At 46.2% G+C, this 24,584-nt stretch overlaps 1 long non-coding RNA gene across 1 annotated transcript in view; it reads right to left on the bottom strand.

Annotated features, from left to right (window-relative positions):
• Positions 1 to 24,212, bottom strand: part of LOC147666752 (uncharacterized) — a 78,558-nt gene extending 54,346 nt beyond the window's left edge. Inside the window, exon 1 of the long non-coding RNA XR_015304737.1 lies at positions 23,867 to 24,212. This is a non-coding gene — a long non-coding RNA (uncharacterized LOC147666752). The remainder of the gene's footprint in view (positions 1 to 23,866) is intronic.
• Between the last annotated feature and the right edge of the window lie 372 nt (positions 24,213 to 24,584).

Raw genomic sequence — 24,584 nt, 5'->3', positions numbered from 1 at the left:
GTCTAGGGGTGAACCTGCCCTGCGGGCCAAGTCCAACACAACCCCCTTCCAGCCAAAACGCAGGGGAGAACAATCACCACCGTGATGGACTTCCCTGCTTGGGGCGATAGAACACGGACGCAGGCCCGCCACTGCCGGGACACCCTCCTGTTCTATGCCACAGTGAACCCCTAGGGTTCCTTCTAAAGCTACTGTAAGGACCAACTGGGCTACCCCACTGGTACTCCTCAGCTGTCCGCGGCCAGGACCAGGCCCTGGGCCACCCAGGTGCCACCGGTCCTTGCCAATTCGCAGAGCGGGGGGTAGTAACCCCTGGCACATAGTACCCATTCTCCACTCTCCCTGTCTGCAAGACAGGACTAGACTGCCACTGGTTCACCAGCCTTTGGTCTACAACCTCAGGCGGACCAGGAGTCTCAGGGAAGGCTCTCCTCCCCTTACCTCTTCTTCCAGGGTTCCTCCTCCTCCTGCGAGGGGTACCCTTACAACGCCACTCCAACCCAGGGTTTAACCCCTCAGGTTGCACCAGGGTCAGAGGTGGGCTCTCCCACCCTCTGCACCCCCTTCCAGAGGTCTGCCCTCTCCCAACTGGAGAAGTTCCTCTGGAAGAACCGGTCAGGACACTGGTTACAGTTGTCCTACCCTTCAGGTCAGGCAGAACCTGAACCTGGCCTCCCAACCTCCGGTCTAAAACCTTTGGTGGAATAATTGCCTGGCACTCCAGGACTTCTGGGGACTTACACGCAATCCCCCTGAGGCTGACACATGACCCATGTGTCGTGTGACTGTCTGTCTGGCGCAGATCTCCCGCCTCCTGTCCACCTGACAGTGCGCAAAGATCCCCCAGACCAGAAGTGGCGCCACCCGGGTCCACCCAAGAAGATCTAGCCCAACTGGCTAGTCTCTGGTCCACTGGTGCATCCACTGGGAAACTCATCCCCCAATCACTCCTCACTTCGGACTTCTGTGCCCTCCCAACTGGAGCGACACTGCCGGGCACTGGAACCCCTGGAGTTCTGGTTACAGACACTCCAGGTTCCCTAGACACTAGGAGATCCTCCTCAAGTGTACTACCAGGACAGCCTAGGTCCCTAACCTGGTGTTCCCTCAAGAAACCACCCAAGTTCTGAGACAGGGCTTCGGGCCTCTGGGGGCTCTCAGCCACCCACTGACTCCTGCTCCACTGAGCCAGGTAGTCAGCCCCTCCACCTCTCTCACTATACTGGGACCTAGCTGGGCTACACTGAGCCTCTTCCACCACGCTGGGCTGGCAGATACCTATACCACTACAGTTGGACTCACTCTCCAATGACTCTACAGAACCTCTGGCACTCTCCCAGCGCTCTGCTTCTTCTGCAAGGGTGTCCGGATCAGTCAACCCACATTCCAACAGGTGTAGGCGCAACTCTGGCAAACAACTACTAAGCACCTGCTCTCTTAGAACCAGATCAAATAGTTTGTCAAACTCAGATTCCATGTGAACCTCTAACCATTCAGCCAGTGCACCTTGACATTCATCCACAAACTCCCCCCAAGACTGGTGAGACAGTTTCCTACTGCCCCTGAATCTCAACCTATACTCCTCCTCTGGGGAAACAGGTACCAGACTCTGGGAACTGGGAGTGGGATTTCCTGCACTGAGATTCAAATAGCTGCCACCACTGGACTCCACCCTCCCTGGGGGATCCAGAAAAGGATGACTGCGGTCAGGGGATAACCTACACTCTAGGGCTATCTTCTCCCTGGCCAAGGCCCTCTCAGCCTCTGCAGTCCGCTCATTCACACCCAGCTGCGCCATCTCTCTGGCATACTCTAACCTGAGCTTCTCCATGGCCAGCTGGTGCTCCCTCTCTTCTCTCCTATCCACCCACTCCTCTGGGGACAGGGAAAGGGATGGGGTGCTACATCTGACACTGGACCCAGCAAGGGATTCCCTATCTAGGGGGTACTCGCTCTCTGCTGGCGCCCATCCACTGTCAAACTCACTCTCCACTTCAGACTCTTCAGGGCTCCCCTCAGACCCACCACCCTCATGGTGTGCGGTCCGGGCCCTCTCCCTCTCACTGTGCTCACGCTCCCAGTCACTCTTCTGCCACAGGATCATGTTATCCCTAAGCTTGGACTGGGTGTCGGACTCACTCACTGGGATGTCTCTCTCCTTACATAACCGTACCAACTCATGCACACTGTACTTAAACAGGCCACAAAGGTTAAAAGGAGGTTCCATCTTGACAGGATGCTCACAGACACGTGCAACACAAGGGACCTAGCAATCTGAAGTAAAAGTACACAATTCCAAAACTTCCACACTCTCCTTAAAAAAAGAACTCACTCATGCGTCCAGGGAACCACACCATTCATCCACACACACCCTCCCCTCGGATCGGTAAGGCAGTTTCTACCACCCCTGACTTCTCAACCTGACCACAAGTGACACAGGTACCAAACTCTGGAAGCAGGGCGGGGGACAAATGTACTGAACACAATTATCAAATTACACTCTTCAGGAGAAGCAATAATGGAACTTCACCAAAAACACAATAATCCCCAACAATGTGGTCATCTAAAAATGCAGAGCTTTGTAGTGGCCAGTTGCTACTGTGGTACAACGCAAACACAAATCCTTATCCTCACCGCTTGCCGCCAATGTTAGAACCGGGACCCTGGCCGGCCAAGACTCGCGTCGAGGTCAGTCAGGGATCGCCAGTTCTAAGTGTCAGGGCAAGGGAGTCACACACCAAGGCAACCCCTACTCGCCCTCTAGGTAACGTGGCGCGAGCAGTCAAGGCTAAACTTGGAGGCGATGTAAGTTAAGTATTTGCGCACGCACCCCAGCAACAACACCCAAGGCCCACCACAAAGAAACACTCCACACAAGGTTATGTAAAAATAGCCTTTGTATTATAAAAATATACATCAGATAAAACACACATCTTATTACCCGGTGCCAACAGACACGGGCGGAATTTACAAGGGATATTTGTACAGGACAGGGCCACTTGGACCACTGTCAAGGGTATCAGCACTTTTAGAAATAATTACTGTAGCACAAAAATATAACAGTAGAGCATACAACCAGTAATCACTGGTAACAGGACCTCTCTAGCACCACCTGTACTAGGGAGAAAACAACCACCTACATGTCACAATACCTATAGGGGTGCAAGGATAAAACACATGATGTATCAACATTCAGAGGTGTAAAGGCACATGACGCATAAGCAATACATTCAGCGGTGCAGAATCAATAACCATTACCCCATACTCACAAGTCACCACCTGTGACTGTCCCGGTGTCCCAATGTCAGGGCCTAAACGTGGCAGTTGTCCACTAAGTGCTGGACAACTGGAGCAGGTAAAGTTAACACAAAGTTGGAGCCTCTCTGGGCTCAAGGAACCACCACTGTGGCACTGGTGAGCCTCTCTCAGGCTCTTAAACAAGAAAGGGCGCTGCTGAGCCTCTCAGGGCTCCAGCAACTCAAGGTGCAGCCTCGCTGGGCTGTGGGGTCCCTCTCTCTGGGGACCCAAGGCAAAGACAAGGCACTTGCGAGCCTCTCTGGCTCTCCAAAAGGGCGCCCTGAGCCTCTCTCAGGCTCTAGGCACAAGTGCGGCGCTTCTCTTTGGGGGAGCCCCCCCTCTGGGGACTCGCAGGGAAGGTGGGGCGCTCAGAGCCTCTCAGGGCTCGTGAAATAATTGCCCCCGATGAGCCTCTCGGGCTCCAACAACAAAATGCTGCCTCTGAGCCTCTCTGGGCTCCCAACGCGCGAGCGCGAGGTCGCGCTGCAGGGAGGGGGCGGGGCGGACACCGGCAATGTGTCCCGACGCTCCCCCCCTCCTCTGCAGGCACCTGCACTCACCGGCTGGTCTTTCACGGAGGCGGGTCTCTCCCGCTGGTCCCGGGGCTCTCCTTCCCTCTCGGGGAGCCTCGGCAGGCTCTCTCTCGGCTCGGCGAGGGAGGCGGGACTTCCGGTCGGCCTTTCCGGGGCCGCTCTCTGATTGGCCGGCCGTCTGGAACACTTCCGGGTCGTCGCGGGCAGCGCGGCGGCCCGTTTTAGGCAGGCAGGCGGCTTCCCAGGATCCGAGGAGTGGGCTCCCTCGTGACTCCAACAAATCACGAACCCGGGCAAAGTACCGCGGCAACGAGCGGGGTGGCACCCGCGCCGTCGAATCCTCCTACAAAGCGGGCAGGATACAGCGCTCACAGCGCTCGAGCAAAAGTACAGCGTTTCCAGCGCTTAGGCAGGCGATCTCAGCGCTCCTAGCGCTGAAGGGCAGAGAGCAGCGCTCTCAGGCTGTAGGCAGGTGTCCTCAGTGCTCCTCAGCACTGGAGGACAGGACAGGGCTCCAGCAGGGCTGGAGGCAGGCAGGGGGGGGCAAGGCTGGGCCAGAGCCAGCACACTGGGTCTCCAGGCAGGGAGACTCCCCAAGTGGCGGTCCTTCTGGCCCCAGCAGCGGCACAAGCCCCCTCTGGCAGGATTCCAAAAGAAGAACAACTTCTGTGGGGACACAGCCCCATTTTTATACAGTACATTCCTTTGTCTGAAGGTGCAGGGTGGGGGCGGAACCAGTCGCAGCTGGTTCTTGAGTACCCTTGATGGCCCAACCACCCCTTTCTTTCACTGGCAGGGCTAGGGACATCAGTCACACCACAGGGGGGCGGAGCCAGCATTGTCTGGGGAAAACCCAGCCTCATTCAGGCCACAGGTACACTCCTCCCCAGCCATCAGCATGCTAATCTCCCACTCACCACCGGGCAGACCCATCCAGACTTCCTGGAGCCTGGCATGCCAGCCAGCTCCAGCCAATCACGCTCCAGCACCCTCACTGCACACATATCTCAATGTCCAGAAGTAGCACTTCCCAACTAGACACAAACATGCCGCAGACACCATCTTGCAGCATTCACTCTCACGAGTTTATACATACTAAACTCGAGCCTGTACTCCCCACGCATCAGGAACTACCAGGGACACACACATTCCCCATGCATTCCTATGGGAGGGCAGGCCAGCCATACTACATGCGCGCACTTTCACTCTGGGGCCCAGGGAAAAGTGCGCAGAGACCCAAAAATCACTGACACAGGGTCACAAATAAGGCAAAAAGTCTAGGGGTGAACCTGCCCTGCGGGCCAAGTCCAACACCTATGTATATAGAGATAACTCTAATCACTAGTATAGGCGTAGACCTTTGTACTCTCTACCATTCCTGTGTGACTCTTACAGTATATCCATTCGTATCCCTTCCCTATGTATATAGAGATAACTCTAATCACTAGTATATGCGTAGACCTTTGTACTCTCTACCATTCCTATGTGACTCTTAGAGTATATCCATTCGTATCCCTTCCCTATGTATATAGAGATAACTCTAATCACTAGTGTATGCGTAGACCTTTGTACTCTCTACCATTCCTATGACTCTTAGAGTATATCCATTCATATCCCTTCCCTATGTATATAGAGATAACTCTAATCACTAGTATATGCGTAGACCTTTGTACTCTCTACCATTCCTATGTGACTCTTAGAGTATATCCATTCGTATCCCTTCCCTATGTATATAGAGATAACTCTAATCACTAGTATATGCAGTAGACCTTTGTACTCTCTACCATTCCTATGTGACTCTTAGAGTATATCCATTGGTATCCCTTCCCTATGTATATAGAGATAACTCTAATCACTAGTATATGCAGTAGACCTTTGTACTCTCTACCATTCCTATGTGACTCTTAGAGTATATCCATTGGTATCCCTTCCCTATGTATATAGAGATAACACTAATCACTAGTATATGCGTAGACCTTTGTACTCTCTACCATTCCTATGTGACTCTTAGAGTATATCCACTCGTATCCCTTCCTTATGTATATAGAGATAACTCTAATCACTAGAGCTCTAAACTGCTGCTGATCTACTGTTTCTACTTTTGCTGAGCAAGAGAACTCCTTTTACCGTCTGCAGCCTGTGCTGGCTGTCTGAAGCTGACGCTGATTCCTCACTGTGTCGTGGCGCTGCCTCCCCCTGACTCGCTGGTGTGAGCGTGAGCTGCACTCGGCACGCTCTGCCTGTCGCTCCCAGCTGGAGTCAGAGGGGTTGAGGCCAGGGTGCAAACAGCGAGAGCACCTAGCCTGGGGGACTGCGAGGACCAGAATCCTTAGCGGAGATCACCTGGTTCCTCTTCCCCCAGGCGAACCGCCCACGGACACGCCCCCAATGACCTGGATAAAGATTCGTGACACCCGCTTCGCGGGCGCCACTCACAGGAGCTCTAAACTGCTGCTGATCTACTGTTTCTACTTCTGCTGAGCAAGAGAACTCGTTTTACCGTCTGCAGCCTGTGCTGGCTGTCTGAAGCTGACGCTGATTCCTCACTGTGTCGTGGCGCTGCCTCCCCCTGACTCGCTGGTGTGAGCGCGAGCTGCACTCGGCACGCTCTGCCTGTCGCTCCCAGCTGGAGTCAGAGGGGTTGAGGCCAGGGTGCAAACAGCGAGAGCACCTAGCCTGGGGGACTGCGAGGACCAGAATCCTTAGCGGAGATCACCTGGTTCCTCTTCCCCCAGGCGAACCGCCCACGGACACGCCCCCAACGACCTGGATAAAGATTCGTGACACCCGCTTCGCGGGCGCCACTCACAGGAGCTCTAAACTGCTGCTGATCTACTGTTTCTACTTCTGCTGAGCAAGAGAACTCGTTTTACCGTCTGCAGCCTGTGCTGGCTGTCTGAAGCTGACGCTGATTCCTCACTGTGTCGTGGCGCTGCCTCCCCCTGACTCGCTGGTGTGAGCGTGAGCTGCAGTCGGCACGCTCTGCCTGTCGCTCCCAGCTGGAGTCAGAGGGGTTGAGGCCAGGGTGCAAACAGCGAGAGCACCTAGCCTGGGGGACTGCGAGGACCAGAATCCTTAGCGGAGATCACCTGGTTCCTCTTCCCCCAGGCGAACCGCCCACGGACACGCCCCCAACGAAACGTATATAGATAACATCTCGCATCCCGCGACGCGGGACGCGCGCGGGACCAAGCGCGGGGATAAGCCCGGGCAAAAGGGCGGGCCGTCTGTGGCCGTCCGGGGACGACCGAGGACGGGACGGGCCACCCCATTAACGCTCACTACAAGAGGAAACTCTTCAACTAAACTATTGATTCATACGTGTAAACAACCCTCATTCCTTTACTGATCAACTGAGATAGTGTGATTAAGACAAGCCACAGCATATTATTAATACTAAACATTACATCTATAAAACAGATTTCTGTCCCCAAGTATGAGGGCGCTAAAAAAACTACGCTCACGGACAATCTACATGAGGCGAATGGGGACGGACGCAGCTGTAAGAAAATCTGTAGACAAGTCACTAAAACCAGGACAAATATCAAGCACTCCTGCTATAAGTGAATACTTCTCTACCCTCTCCAAGAAAAAGTTTCTTTCCCCAAACTCTAATGATGATCAAAATAAGTTGGTTGAACCTGATCCGCTACATTTTTCTGACCAGAAATCCAACAAACAAGGTCAAATAACAATAGAGAGTAATTTGGCAAATTACTCTCCTTCGGAAGAATGTCAAAAATCTCGTCTAGTTGTGTCTCAAATAACAACTATAACACCTATAAAAAATCAGGACAACGACTTATTTTTCGACGTATCCGCAAATCATAACTCAAAGACCGAAGAAGAAAATAAAGAAATATTGCTTAGTCAAAGACATCCCCAAACCAGTTCGCCAGAAAAATCACCTAACCTTTTTTCTAATCTGACCAATCTATCAGACCCAAATTTTATAAACCTAAACTCTGGAAATACTGCCTCTCCCATATCAAAAGCACTCTTCTCACTGCAAGAAATTCTGGATTCAGTACTAACACATCTTGGACACATTTTAGCTAACTCAGACGATACTTTAGACGTACAAATAGGAATACTTAAATTCCTGGTTGAAGAAAAAAAGAAAAAAGATCTAACTAAAGTCTCATCAAAACAAACCGTAGAAGTCGAATCACAACAAACAGATGAATTTCATAAAAATGGAAGTGCCACCCCAAAACAACAGGAAGCAAGCACACAAACGAACGACGTACTAATAATCAACAATAAAACTAACGGATCAAAAAACAAAGAAAAATCTCCTATCACATATTCACTTAAAAAACTGTTCAAAGAAGAACTGGAAATCAAAGCTGAGAACAATACCAAACACTATCCGATTTTTTCGAATAAAGTATCCGATAACAATCGTGATCAGATTATCGGAAAAAATAAAACTGAGCTATCAGGAGTTACTGCTGAACAGGATTTCAACCAAAGAGAACAGTCTGAAAAAAGTAATACCAGGGAAAAAGTAAAGGGGAAGAAGAAGAGAAAACCTACGAGGAGAATACAGAGGAAAAAAGGGAATAGGCTCAAATTCCAAAAATGTAATCCTGTAAACCTGGTGAACACTCCAGTAATTCAAAAAACATCAGAAAAACCCTTAAATCCTGAAGCAGATGAATTTTGTCCTCCGATAGAAAATAGACCAACATCGCAAAATAACATGGACATAAAAGAACCATATGACAATAATTTCCAATCATGGGAAATAAATCCATCCAAACACATAACTATTGAAGAGCAATTTCCTTCAGATAAGGAGCCGTTTAATCGCGGTAAAATCATCAATCTATTACAAGAAATTCCATCCTTGAAATCTCTGACCAGCAAAGAAATTGACTTAGTTCTGTTTCCAATAAAAGAAAATAACAAACTAGTACAGGTATCCTTTTATTCATCGGTTTTGCCTGGAATAATAATCAGAGAGAAAGAAATTCTTCACAAAAATGGCTATGATGTAATCTCGGTGGAAGATTTCAAAACCAACAACTCAAATAATGGTATATTAGGACAAACCCACAGAAGAAAAGAAAACAACAGTTCTAATTGGGGAGACCTAGCATCAAGTACTATGAGGAAAGATCTACTTAAAATACAAGTAATTCAAGGAGAGAGGTCAGTCTGGTCTCGGAATCCCACCTTTAGCAACACTGAGAACTCAATAAAATCATGGGCATGGTTATCAGAAACCTTAAACAGCAAAAAAATGGTAAATTCACAACAACGCAAAGTTTAGCAAAGGTCTGACGCTATTGTCCTGGAACCTGGCAGGGAAAACTGATATAAAAATGAAACATTCAATTAAAAATTCCCCTGATATCATTGCCCTCCAGGAAACATGGTTAATCAATACCTTTACTCAAAGAGGATACTATGTATACGAAACATTGGCAAAAAGATCAAGAAGGGGACATGCCAAGGGTGGTCTGGCAATATTATTAAAAGAAGATCACTCTTGGTCACAGGAAATAATTAACACAAACACAGACAATCTACAATGTTTAAAAGTATCCCTTAGAACCCATGCCTCAGCCAAACTAGAAAAAATATTACTTTTCAATATTTACGCACCTCCAAGCAGTAATAATAATGATTTGCTGTTTGACCGCCTAATGGAAATTATCACTCATATAATTGATGATCAATCTCACTTGCCATACCTCATAATGGGGGACTTGAATGCTAAAATTTCTAACTGCGAGATAAAGAAATGGGCTCGTCTCCTCAAAGAGGAATCTCTGGAATCATCACTCCCTGAATTCCCAAAAGGAACTAAATCGGATAAGAGGGGACGAGCACTACTAGCTTTTCTCTCTGGCATTAATGGGATTATATTAAACGGTAACATCAATGGTGATATACCAGCAACATACACACGGCAAGGAAATGGATCTCCTTCAACTATTGATTACTTTATATGCGGGATCGAAGGAAAAGAACAAATGAGTCAACTTTCGATAATATTCACTGCAGAAAGTGATCACGCTCTTTTAAACCTTTCAACCCACTGGATTGCACCGTCCTCTTTTTATAACCAGCCACTATTTCTTACAGAAAAAACGGAAGTAAACACAACTAGGCGTCGCATTTACTGGGGGACAGAAAATCTGGAATATTTGCGGCAACTAATTACTGAAACCAATATATTGACCAACATATATTCAGATGACCCTGTAAAGAACTTTGAACATCTAACGAATAATCTCAAACAAGCTCTGCAAAGTAAGCTAGAATACCACAGACCAGCAAAAAGAAAATGGAAAAACAAGAATAAAAACTGGAATCAACCAGTCGTAAAACAAATCAATAGACTGATACGCGCCCAGTATCTGGAATTCTCGTCAGTAAACAAAAAGGAAATCAATAGATTAAAGAATCAAATACGACGAGAAAAAACTTAACAGAAAAAACTGAAGCAGGACTTTAATTGGACTGAAATCCAGCTAGCAGCTAAACATAATAATCAACGTAAATATTGGTCACTGATCGCAACAATGACAGGATCCAAAAAAAAGCTGGAGGCTACACCTGTATCAGAAGAAAACTGGGACATATACCTACGTGAACTATACAAACAGAATCAATATATTAAAAATGAAGAAGTAGGAGGAGAAATCGTGGAAACTAAAGATATTAAGATCAATAAAACGTCGGCAGTGTCAGTCTCTATGAATATCAGGAAGGCAAGGAGCACAGGTGCACCTGGCCCCGATCAGATACCTGTCAAAGTTTACCAAATTGACCATAAAGAGTGGGGAACGGTGCTCTCGCCGCTATTTAACTATGTATTCGACAGTGGTCAAATGCCAAATTCCTGGAAAGGAAGTATCATAATCCGATTTTCAAAAAAGGAAAAAGAAACACACCGGGAAATTATAGGCAAATTGCCCTCATGGACGCTGCTGGGAAGATTTTTGCAGCAGAAATCCTGGATAGGCTGAAAAATTGGGCTTTCTCATTAGGTCTAATTCCTAAATTTCAGTCCGGATTTCGCCCACACCATTCTGTCACTGACAATGTAGCAATCTTCCAAACTATTTTAGATAAGTACGCAACAGGGAAAAAACAAACTATTTACGCAGCATTCATTGACTACTCGACAGCCTTCGATCGAGTGGATAGACCGACCCTGTGGTCAAAATTGAGAATAATGGGGATCCCGGAGCAGCTATTACATCTGATAGTGAATCTACACAGTGACACCTGGTGCCGCGTCCAAATGGGAAGTGACAAGGGCCTATCGAAGGTAATACGAACATCAAATGGCCTGAAACAAGGGTGCCTCTTGGCTCCAATTTTATTCTCACTGTATTTAAGTGACCTACCTTCCGAACTGCAGCAAGAGATATGTACTCCTCCTAAGATAGCCACTGAATATATCCATTCCCTGCTGTATGCAGACGATATAGTCATGTTTGACCTAACACCTTTCGGACTACAAAATCTTTTAGATATTTTATTTAAGTACTCAAGGAAAAATTATCTAATCCCAAATACGAACAAAACAAAAGTGGTTGCCTTTTCATATCAGAAGAAAAGGGTCCGGTACGAATGGAAGCTGGGAGGTGAGAAACTAGAACAAGTAAAGGAGTATACATATCTGGGTAGAATTTTCTCACAAAACATGAGCAACATCAATCAAATCAACCACCTGAAAAGGAAAAGTGATCTGCATGCTGGGGCCTTGTCACGCTTATATTCGGCCACTGGACATAGACATTTCTCTGCACTGATTCAAGTCTATCGAGCTAAAATCACACCGGTCCTGTCCTATGCATCGGAATATATTCCTCTAAATCAATGGTCATATATGGATTTAACAGAAGGAAGAATATTGAAAAAACTACTGAAGATTTCAACATCTACCCCAATACAGGCATTGAGACTGGAATGTACCATCACGAGCGCATATGCTACAGCTATAGCGAGCATCATAAGGTGGGCCCATAATCTTCTTCTTTCAAAAGAAGGTACTTTAAGAAGATTGCTAAAAGTAGAGACATTCGAGAGTAGCTCTACTCATACTACCTTTACTAAAAATATGCGAGAGGCTCTACAGCTTGCAAAAGTCAATGTGGAAATTTTGTCTACGTGGTCACCAGCTCAACTCAAACTTTTTCTAAAAAACTTCACTCCCAAATTGAGCTACGAGATTGATCACTCTCATTGTAATAGACTATCATCATATAAATTTTATGTAGCCTCGCAGGAATACAAACAACGTCAGCCTTACCTAGAGTATACTCTTCAACATGGCGCAAGGCGTGCAATTATGATGTTGCGCCTTGGAACACTTCCTGTACAAACCTTTACTTCCTCTTGGAGGCCCGACAGCTCTGCCCTTTGTACCCTTTGTCAAGGAGGCAACCAAAATTTGGAACACTTATTTTTTATATGCCCTAATGCAGAAATTGTAAATGCAAGGTCAACATGTCTTAAGCCCATCTACCGGTCCTGCAGGATCACTAGCTCACAAGACTTTTTATCACTATGTAAAAGCCCCCCTAATAAATTCGTTTGTTACAGAATTTTTAAGTTTTTGAAAATCTCATTGAAAATGTATTAATATGGAATGTATAAATGTATATTTTATTTGTGGTCCTCGTAAGAGTACCGTAACAAAAATAAAAAACTTTTGAAACTTTGAACTAATCACTAGTATATGCGTAGACCTTTGTACTCTCTACCATTCCTATGTGACTCTTACAGTATATCCATTCGTATCCCTTCCCTATGTATATAGAGATAACTCTAATCACTAGTATATGCGTAGAACCTTTGTACTCTAACATTCATGTGTGACGCTTACAGTATATCCATTTGTATCCCTTCCCTATGTATATAGAGATAACTCTAATCACTAGTATATGCGTAGACCTTTGTACTCTCTACCATTCCTGTGTGACTCTTACAGTATATCCATTCGTATCCCTTCCCTATGTATATAGAGATAACTCTAATCACTAGTATATGCGTAGACCTTTGTACTCTACCATTCCTGTGTGACTCTTAGAGTATATCCATTCGTATCCCTTCCCTATGTATATAGAGATAACTCTAATCACTAGTGTATGCGTAGACCTTTGTACTCTCTACCATTCCTATGTGACTCTTACAGTATATCCATTTGTATCCCTTCTCTATGTATATAGAGATAACTCTAATCACTAGTATATGCGTAGACCTTTGTACTCTCTACCATTCCTATGACTCTTAGAGTATATCCATTCATATCCCTTCCATATGTATATAGAGATAACTCTAATCACTAGTATATGCAGACCTTTGTACTCTCTACCATTCCTATGTGACTCTTAGAGTATATCCATTCGTATCCCTTCCCTATGTATATAGAGATAACTCTAATCACTAGTATTGCGTAGACCTTTGTACTCTACCATTCCTGTGTGACTCTTACAGTATATCCATTCGTATCCCTTCCCTATGTATATAGAGAACTCTAATCACTAGTATATGCGTAGACCTTTGTACTCTCTACCATTCCTGTGTGACTCTTACAGTATATCCATTCGTATCCCTTCCCTATGTATATAGAGATAACTCTAATCACTAGTATATGCGTAGACCTTTGTACTCTACCATTCCTGTGTGACTCTTAGAGTATATCCATTTGTATCCCTTCCCTATGTATATAGAGATAACTCTAATCACTAGTGTATGCGTAGACCTTTGTACTCTCTACCATTCCTATGACTCTTAGAGTATATCCATTCATATCCCTTCCCTATGTATATAGAGATAAATCTAATCACTAGTATATGCGTAGACCTTTGTACTCTCTACCATTCCTATGTGACTCTTAGAGTATATCCATTCGTATCCCTTCCCTATGTATATAGAGATAACTCTAATCACTAGTATATGCAGTAGACCTTTGTACTCTCTACCATTCCTATGTGACTCTTAGAGTATATCCATTGGTATCCCTTCCCTATGTATATAGAGATAACACTAATCACTAGTATATGCGTAGACCTTTGTACTCTCTACCATTCCTATGTGACTCTTAGAGTATATCCATTCGTATCCCTTCCTTATGTATATAGAGATAACACTAATCACTAGTATATGCGTAGACCTTTGTACTCTCTACCATTCCTATGTGACTCTTAGAGTATATCCATTCGTATCCCTTCCCTATGTATATAGAGATAACTCTAATCACTAGTATATGCAGTAGACCTTTGTACTCTCTACCATTCCTATGTGACTCTTAGAGTATATCCATTGGTATCCCTTCCCTATGTATATAGAGATAACACTAATCACTAGTATATGCGTAGACCTTTGTACTCTCTACCATTCCTATGTGACTCTTAGAGTATATCCATTCGTATCCCTTCCTTATGTATATAGAGATAACACTAATCACTAGTATATGCGTAGACCTTTGTACTCTCTACCATTCCTATGTGACTCTTAGAGTATATCCATTCGTATCCCTTCCCTATGTATATAGAGATAACTCTAATCACTAGTATATGCGTAGACCTTTGTACTCTCTACCATTCCTATGTGACTCTTAGAGTATATCCATTTGTATCCCTTCCCTATGTTTATAGAGATAACTCTAATCACTAGTATATGCGTAGACCTTTGTACTCTACCATTCCTATGTGACTCTTACAGTATATCCATTCGTATCCCTTCCCTATGTATATAGAGAACTCTAATCACTAGTATATGCGTAGACCTTTGTACTCTACCATTCCTGTGTGACTCTTACAGTATATCCATTCGTATCCCTTTCCCTATGTATATAGAGATAACTCTAATCACTAGTATATGCGTAGACCTTTGTACTCTACCATTCCTGTGTGACTCTTACAGTATATCCATTCGTATCCCTTCCCTATGTATATAGAGATAACTCTAATCACTAGTGTATGTGTAGACCTTTGTACTCTACCATTCCTGTGTGACGCTTACAGTATATCCATTCGTATCCCTTCCCTATGTATATAGAGATAACTCTAATCACTAGTGTATGCGTAGACCTTTGTACTCTCTACCATTCCTATGACTCTTAGAGTATATCCATTCATATCCCTTCCATATGTATATAGAGATAACTCTAATCACTAGTATATGCAGTAGACCTTTGTACTCTCTACCATTCCTATGTGACTCTTAGGAGTATATCCATTGGTATCCCTTCCCTATGTATATAGAGATAACTCTAATCACTAGTATATGCGTAGACCTTTGTACTCTACCATTCCTGTGTGACTCTTACAGTATATCCATTCGTATCCCTTTCCCTATGTATATAGAGATAACTCTAATCACTAGTATATGCGTAGACCTTTGTACTCTACCATTCCTGTGTGACTCTTAGAGTATATCCATTCGTATCCCTTCCCTATGTATATAGAGATAACTCTAATCACTAGTGTATGCGTAGACCTTTGTACTCTCTACCATTCCTATGTGACTCTTACAGTATATCCATTTGTATCCCTTCTCTATGTATATAGAGATAACTCTAATCACTAGTATATGCGTAGACCTTTGTACTCTCTACCATTCCTATGACTCTTAGAGTATATCCATTCATATCCCTTCCATATGTATATAGAGATAACTCTAATCACTAGTATATGCAGACCTTTGTACTCTCTACCATTCCTATGTGACTCTTAGAGTATATCCATTCGTATCCCTTCCCTATGTATATAGAGATAACTCTAATCACTAGTATTGCGTAGACCTTTGTACTCTACCATTCCTGTGTGACTCTTACAGTATATCCATTCGTATCCCTTCCCTATGTATATAGAGAACTCTAATCACTAGTATATGCGTAGACCTTTGTACTCTCTACCATTCCTGTGTGACTCTTACAGTATATCCATTCGTATCCCTTCCCTATGTATATAGAGATAACTCTAATCACTAGTATATGCGTAGACCTTTGTACTCTACCATTCCTGTGTGACTCTTAGAGTATATCCATTTGTATCCCTTCCCTATGTATATAGAGATAACTCTAATCACTAGTGTATGCGTAGACCTTTGTACTCTCTACCATTCCTATGACTCTTAGAGTATATCCATTCATATCCCTTCCCTATGTATATAGAGATAAATCTAATCACTAGTATATGCGTAGACCTTTGTACTCTCTACCATTCCTATGTGACTCTTAGAGTATATCCATTCGTATCCCTTCCCTATGTATATAGAGATAACTCTAATCACTAGTATATGCAGTAGACCTTTGTACTCTCTACCATTCCTATGTGACTCTTAGAGTATATCCATTGGTATCCCTTCCCTATGTATATAGAGATAACACTAATCACTAGTATATGCGTAGACCTTTGTACTCTCTACCATTCCTATGTGACTCTTAGAGTATATCCATTCGTATCCCTTCCTTATGTATATAGAGATAACACTAATCACTAGTATATGCGTAGACCTTTGTACTCTCTACCATTCCTATGTGACTCTTAGAGTATATCCATTCGTATCCCTTCCCTATGTATATAGAGATAACTCTAATCACTAGTATATGCAGTAGACCTTTGTACTCTCTACCATTCCTATGTGACTCTTAGAGTATATCCATTGGTATCCCTTCCCTATGTATATAGAGATAACACTAATCACTAGTATATGCGTAGACCTTTGTACTCTCTACCATTCCTATGTGACTCTTAGAGTATATCCATTCGTATCCCTTCCTTATGTATATAGAGATAACACTAATCACTAGTATATGCGTAGACCTTTGTACTCTCTACCATTCCTATGTGACTCTTAGAGTATATCCATTCGTATCCCTTCCCTATGTATATAGAGATAACTCTAATCACTAGTATATGCGTAGACCTTTGTACTCTCTACCATTCCTATGTGACTCTTAGAGTATATCCATTTGTATCCCTTCCCTATGTTTATAGAGATAACTCTAATCACTAGTATATGCGTAGACCTTTGTACTCTACCATTCCTATGTGACTCTTACAGTATATCCATTCGTATCCCTTCCCTATGTATATAGAGAACTCTAATCACTAGTATATGCGTAGACCTTTGTACTCTACCATTCCTGTGTGACTCTTACAGTATATCCATTCGTATCCCTTTCCCTATGTATATAGAGATAACTCTAATCACTAGTATATGCGTAGACCTTTGTACTCTACCATTCCTGTGTGACTCTTACAGTATATCCATTCGTATCCCTTCCCTATGTATATAGAGATAACTCTAATCACTAGTGTATGTGTAGACCTTTGTACTCTACCATTCCTGTGTGACGCTTACAGTATATCCATTCGTATCCCTTCCCTATGTATATAGAGATAACTCTAATCACTAGTGTATGCGTAGACCTTTGTACTCTCTACCATTCCTATGACTCTTAGAGTATATCCATTCATATCCCTTCCATATGTATATAGAGATAACTCTAATCACTAGTATATGCAGTAGACCTTTGTACTCTCTACCATTCCTATGTGACTCTTAGAGTATATCCATTGGTATCCCTTCCCTATGTATATAGAGATAACTCTAATCACTAGTATATGCAGTAGACCTTTGTACTCTCCACCATTCCTATGTGACTCTTAGAGTATATCCATTCGTATCCCTTCCCTATGTATATAGAGATAACTCTAATCACTAGTATATGCGTAGACCTTTGTACTCTACCATTCCTGTGTGACTCTTAGAGTATATCCATTCGTATCCCTTCCCTATGTATATAGAGATAACTCTAATCACTAGTATATGCAGTAGAGGGGGGCAGGGGGGGAGGGGGGCTGAGAGGTCTGCAGCAGGCGCCTGCACACCCTGAGCTCTCTCAAAGACAGTATCTTGTCACAATGCAGCCTCCACCCCCCCTCCCGGGCATTTACTGCATTTGAAATGCAAGTTGCTTTTTCATTCATTATTGTGCAATTAAATCCTTTTTCTGTGGACTTCCTTTCTAGGTCTAATGTTCAATTCGTGGTGCTAGTTTGCGTGTGATCTTCCTCCGTGCGTGCACCCCCGCCCCGCGCTCCCCCCCCCCCCCCCCGAGGCATGGAGACATCTCCCCCCGGCCCCCCAGGCAGGGTCAGTCTTGTGAGTGTGACCCTCCAGGAATAGACTCCCCGGCCCCCCAGGCATGGAGCCCCCACCCCAAGCATGCAGCGCCCCCGCCCCCCCCCCAGGCATGAAGACATCCTCGCCCCCCCCCCCCGAGGCATGGAGACATCTCCCCCCGGCCCCCCAGGTATGGGACCCCCAGGCAGGGTCAGTCTTGTGAGTGTGACCCTCCAGGAATAGACGCCCCGGCCCCCCAGGCATGGAGCCCCCACCCCAAGCATGCAGCGCCCCCGCCCCCCCCCCAGGCAGGGTCAGTCTTGTAAGTGTGGCCCCCCCAGTGGACCAGGCCCGGTTCTAGGAGTTTTGGTCTGGATGGGCCAAGGGTTTGTTTGGGCCACTGTGGGTCCAATATTTGTCACATCTGTAATCCCAAGATGTGCGTCATCTCTGCTTCAAACAGGCGCACAGCATCTGGAGAGTTACTTTAGAGCGGCAGCTGAGGCCCGTACGCCACAGCACAGCTCATCACTTCCAGCAGGCTCGGCTCCAGCAGCAGCAGCACTCCGAGCCGACTGCAAGAGCAGCTTAAGGTGAAGGAGGTCCCGGTACCACACCGAAGCCTGGACATCTGGCACTAGGAAGACGGGCGCTGAAAGCTTCGCCAAGGCTGGAGCCTGCTCTGGCTCGAGCCTGAAGCCTGGCCCTGGCCCGAGTCTGAAGCCTGGCCCTGACCCTGGTTCTGGCTCGAGTATGAAGCCTGGCTCTGGCCCTGGCTCGAGCCTGGCTCTGGCCCTGGCTCGAGCCTGGCCTGAAGCCTGGCCCTGGCTCGAGCCTGGCCCTGGCTCTGGTTCGAGCCTGAAGCCTGGCCCAAGTCTGAAGCCTGGCCCTGACCCTGGTTCTGGCTCGAGCCTGAAGCCTGGCCCTGGCTCGAGCCTGGCTCTGGCTCGAGCCTGGCCTGAAGCCTGGCCCTGGCTCGAGCCTGGCCCTGACCCTGGTTCTGGCTCGAGCATGAAGCCTGGCTCTGGCTCGAGCCTGGCCCTGACCCTGGTTCTGGCTCGAGCCTGAAGCCTGGCCCTGGCTCGAGCCTGGCTCTGGCCCCGCTTGAGGTCCTGCTGGAGTGTCGGGCTCAGTGGGCCGAGCTATTATGTGCGTTCTGCCCGCCACCCTCCATCTACCCAGGATGTGGCATACCAGCCAGAGCTTGCAACTTTGGAACTGGTCGAGCTCGGTTCGAGTCATTGATTGGCTCAGCATCCTGTCACTCTGGCAAATCTCAAGTGCCTCAAAGACATGAATGTGACCTTGTACAATGTGACTGCTGTTCATGTGAAGCGCTTCGATAGCTCAGCTAGAGGTCACACTATAGAAACCTTAGGAGGTAAAAACAAAGCATCGACATAGGAGACAAACAGCCATTCAGCGATGATTTGTCCAAAATGACCACAAAACCTGGATCCATCGCAGCTTCTCCACTGAAGCTGCGGGAGCTTCGGGCAAATATTGGATTTCACCGAAACTCGATTTCCTTCATATATGCGCATGAAAGCACTTTTCAAATCCATAAATCAGAAAACCACCTATACAAAAGCTATTGTGTGAATTAAAAATACTAATGTTGCGCTATAATAATCTGGGCACATACAGGGTCCACTTGGCACCTGTCTCGCCTGTTGGTTCACTGATAGCGCCGCCCCCAGTGTGAGGCAGCGAGGAACGACTGACTAAAAGCTCATGCTAGGGGCAGATTTATGAAGGCCTTGCGCCGCCGGGGCGTCACTTTTAACATGGTAATAAGTGACGCACCGGCGGCGCAAGGCCTTCATAAATCTGCCCCTAAGGGCCTTATTTATGAAGGCCTTGCGCCGCCGGGGCGTCTCTTTTTACCATGTTAAAAGTGGCGCCCCGGCGGCGCAAGGCCTTCATAAATCTGCCCCTAAGGGCCTTATTTATGAAGGCCTTGCGCCGCCGGGGCGTCTCTTTTAACATGGTAATAAGTGACGCACCGGCGGCGCAAGGCCTTCATAAATCTGCCCCTAAGGGCCTTATTTATGAATAGGGCTCCCGGTTTTATGGTATTTATTTTTTTGCCATTTCCGTCTGTATTTATCCATATTTATTTTTTGAGCATTTTTTCTGTATTTATCCACATTTATTTTTGCCACAAGCAAAAGACGCCGCTACAACTAGTATTTTTCCGCATTTATTTAAATTGACAATGCACACCAGCACCCGGTTGTTATAGGTCAAAACAATACATTCCTCTGAAAACTTTGTCATTGTACACATCTCTTACGGAACTTTCCAAAGCTTCTGCCATAGTTGTCATCTGTACTTAGCAGCAGCAACACAATATTCCACACATACATCCCCATTCCCAGGCGGAATACCCAAAGCACTCATATTCACACTGCGCTCGCACCAAGAGAGTGACGGCCCAGGCCCTCACTGCGGCTACGCATGCTATTTTAGCACTGTGTGGCGAAGACACTGTTCCAGATAATGGAGCATGGCTACACTGTCTTTGAAAACTTCTGGGTGCCTCTCGAGTTTGTGTTTGTATCAGGCGGGCAGGCTCACCAAGGCTGTGGCGATCCTCCAGCAGATGTTGCAGTGGCGGCTGCACTGGTGTAAGTAGCCCTTAATATTGATCAGATTCATTAAATGTCATTTATGACACCACACTCTGGACTCCCGACTTTTGGTTGTGCTTGTCACTTCCTATCAATATGTCCCCGTCAAGGCTTTCAAATCATAGTTTGGGGAGCTTACACCCTCCAGAAATGGTTTCAAGAATTTGCCAGTGTTTAAAAAAATCCACAGCTTTGAATTAGTATATGTAGTGGTCACGGCCCATTTCAAAACCCTGGCATGTCATATCTCTCGGTAGTGAAACTGCTGTAAAGCAGAAGTTGTATTTTGTGTCCCTAAAAGTGTTAAAAAACCTAGACTTGCTCGTAGCATCGGTCTGTTCCCATGTCCTAGTTTTGTTTAAAACGTCAAATTAAGTTTGGAGTACTCTATTTGTCTAGTAAAACCTTTCCTTTTTTTAGTAAAAACATTGACATGGTTTTGGAAGCTCCATCGAAAGAGAAATGTTTTTGGGCGTGAGAAGTACTGTGACCCTTGAGTGAGCCATAGCTTGGAAGAGTCCCTGTGGGGTCGGGAGACCTGCAATGTCACACATGTACAGTTTTAACCTGTGAGAGAAAGCAGGAAACTTTTCCACCCTAGGGGAATTCTGTTCACAAGACATTCTGAGTGAAGTGGGATCGCTTCAGCAGCCCCCAATAAAGGAACATTGTTTAAATGCGGCTCTATTAGGGGGTCGGTATGTGACACACCGCAGAATGAAAGCTGCAATTACGTTCTAATCGCGCCATTCCCTGTTCACTTCAAAGAAGGGATCCATATTGTCATAGCTGCCAAGGTTTCAGATTGCTATGTGTGACAATTCCATAATTTCAGTGAAATTATGAGTGACATTTCAACAACTATGAGTGACACCGTCTCATGAGCAAAATCAAGTAATAATGGCGAGTGAAACAATTCAAATATCAGAAATGTACACCCATTTGAGCAACAAGAAACTCTTAAGAAGATCTTGAAACTGCTGCAAAGAACCAGAAATGGAAGGGCACTAACCGGTGACAGACTGAATGCCTGCAGTTCTCCGTAACAGAGGGAAGGCAGGCACTGCAGCTGCTCAGAAGACGAACCGTTGATCTGATATTTGATGACCTGCGCTAGCCTAAATAAGCAAAGCAGACACCATAGCAAGTGCAACTAGGATATTATACCGTCACTCAGGCAATTACTGTTTGTGAGTCTGGCAACGTAGAGCTGCGGCAACAAGCAGGCCCTGTCACACTCTGCAGCCCAACTGCAGGTCTCCATTGCAGCATAAACTTCACGAGACAGTGTAGGAACGACTTAAATTAATACAGGATTTAATAGAAAAAATATACTTCCTTAAACAAGAACACAGGTAGCCATTGGACAGAAAGTGTCCGCCTGGCTTAAAAGGCAACAACTAACACAACTATTGGGATATACAACGAACACATAAAAAAATACCCGATGACGTCAGATATAGAAGGGTTAGCAGTATACTTTAAGGGAAACGTTTGAATACTTCAAATTAGGCAGTGTTCTTATGTGGAATGTGTTGAAAGTCACACCCCATTTGCATGGGATTTATGCAGAAACTACAGTGTCTTTGGTGCTCCTGAAAACATGTTTTACACCTTGAATACATTACCTTGGCAAAGACACTAGTACGTCAACCACAGATTGAAATTATGGTCCTCAAAGCAGCATGCAGTGCCCTTAAGTGAGCCAACTGAGCTATGTATCAAGGCTTATACTGAAGCCCGCAAGTGCAGCACTGCTGCACAAACCTAATCACTGTACTGCAGTGCTGTGGCATGGGCACTGTTTCAGCATGTCACTTGGTGGTTAATGGTGCGGCTACAAATTAAAAGACCATGAGGTGACAGTTCACTCTCGTTAACTAATAGTGCTGTGCAAGAAAGAGTTCTTCTCTCACAGCCACGAGAGAAGTGTTTCTTGTAAAATTAAACTGACACGCAGGTGAGATGCACATTTTGCTGGTGTTTAAACCTACTGTCGCATGACACCCGCAAATTGTAATTGAACGGTGTGCATTGTTTAAAATGTATTGCCTAATTTTTTCCTAAACTGAAGTGAATATTTTTTCTGTGTTTTACGCTGGGTTTTTCAGTAAGGGAAAAAGACACAGCTGCTCTACATTTTCTCCTTTTTAGAAGCGAGGTGGTGGTGTACTGTGCTGCCTATCTAGGCTCTTGGGCTGATGAGCGGCTTTCCGTTTTCAATCAAGGTGTTAGAGGTGTTAGATCCTCTTGTGTTGACTGTCACCCCAGCCGTCTTTTTGTTATGTGTGTGCTGAATGCCACAGGGTGCCTTTGTTTATCGCGATGGTGGAGGAAAAGGGCCCGCCGTCGCGCCATTCCACGATTGATGGCCTACTTAGCATGAGGTTAAACAAAGGCACCCTGTGGCATTCAGCACACACAGTAATTTCAACATAAACAACAGCCCCCACCTCCCCCTCACCCACATGATGACTGAACAGGGATCCTCGGCTGTACTTCAAAGACCCTGTGCAAATTTGTCCACAGGAGGGCGCCAAAAGACTGATTGGAAGTGATCAAAAGGAATTTAGGCAGCGGCAGCGCGGCAACATTTGCCAGTGTTTTGCCGTTTCTATATATAAATACAGACAAAGGAAATATAGATTTCCGTCTGTATTTATATGTAAATATCCGTAAAAACGGAAAACCGGGAGCCCTATTTATGAAGGCCTTGCGCCGCCGGGGCGTCTCTTTTTACCATGTTAAAAGTGGCGCCCCGGCGGCGCAAGGCCTTCATAAATAAGGCCCTAACACTTTTAACAAGTGCTTCTTAGTGCAGCGCTAGATTGTGACATAATTAGATCAAAGCTTTCCTGTGTTAAAGAAACAGTCTCATCAACATTTTAAAAAGTGTATCATATGTTACGTGATGTTTCAGGGCTCGGACCGTCCATGGGTTCTTCGAGCCGAGCCAGAGCCCGGGCTCGGCTCGCTCTCCCTGTTCACGTGTTTGCTGCCCACCTCCAGCCCCAAAACTCAATTAAACTTCTAAAGACCCTGAAAACGACATTTCGACTCCTGACATTGAGACTGATGAAGCGCAGGCAGGGTCAGTCTTGTAAGTGTGGCCCCCCAGGCATGGAGCCCCCTCCCCCCCCCCGCTCTGCACCAGACTGACGCCGGCCCTGGGGGGAGATGGACGGGAGGATTATAGAAAGTTCAGGGGCCGCGACGGACCCCCCAGGTCAGGGGGGGGGGGGGGGGGACGCATCTACCGGCCACTCCGGCCCTGATGACCCCCTCGGAGGCGCTACTCACCATGAAAGAACTCCGTGCAGGGCTTCAGGACGCCGTGGGGCTCCGTGCTGGGCTTCTGGGCGCTGTGGGGCTCCGTGCTGGGCTTCTGGGCGCTGTGGGGCTCCGTGCTGGGCTTCTGGGCGCTGTGGGGCTCCGTGCTGGGCTTCTGGGCGCTGTGGGGCTCCGTGCTGGGCTTCTGGGCGCCGTGGGGCTCCGTGCTGGGCTTCAGGAGGGCTCCGTGCTGGGCTTCTGGGCGCTGTGGGGCTCCGTGCTGGGCTTCTGGGCGCCGTGGAGCTCCGTGCGCTGTGTCCCTGACACGGACACACTCGAGGCGCTACTGAGGGATCAAACCCGCGCGCGCGGAGCCTCGCCGCCTATGTACCTGCCTCATTTGCATAATTAATGCCAGGTGAGTTTGGCGCCAGTTTGAACTCTTTCTCGTGCTTCCATTGGCTGGGCCTTCAGTGACATCACTTCCTGCACTGAGGGAATGTGTTTTTTTTGTGCCTTTAAAAGCAGCAGCTTCAGCCTTCGCGGGTTAGTTGCTTGAAATGTTGGAGGCGGGTGGGTGGATAATGTGATGGGAATTATTTATATGTTCAGACGCTTTTTGGCGCGTGGACGTTGTCCTTCTTTTGATATGAGAATAATTAAACCACATTAGTTTCTTTAGCTCTTTTGAAGAGTTTGACACACTTTTTTTTATTAGAAATGAAACGTGTTAGGTCAGAGGTTTTTA

This window comes from Lissotriton vulgaris, unplaced genomic scaffold (genome assembly GCF_964263255.1).
Source record: "Lissotriton vulgaris unplaced genomic scaffold, aLisVul1.2 SCAFFOLD_831, whole genome shotgun sequence".
Classification (NCBI taxonomy): Eukaryota; Metazoa; Chordata; class Amphibia; order Caudata; family Salamandridae; genus Lissotriton; species Lissotriton vulgaris.
The sequence above is the reverse complement of the archived record's forward strand: the minus strand, read 5'-3'. Positions and strand labels throughout refer to the sequence as shown.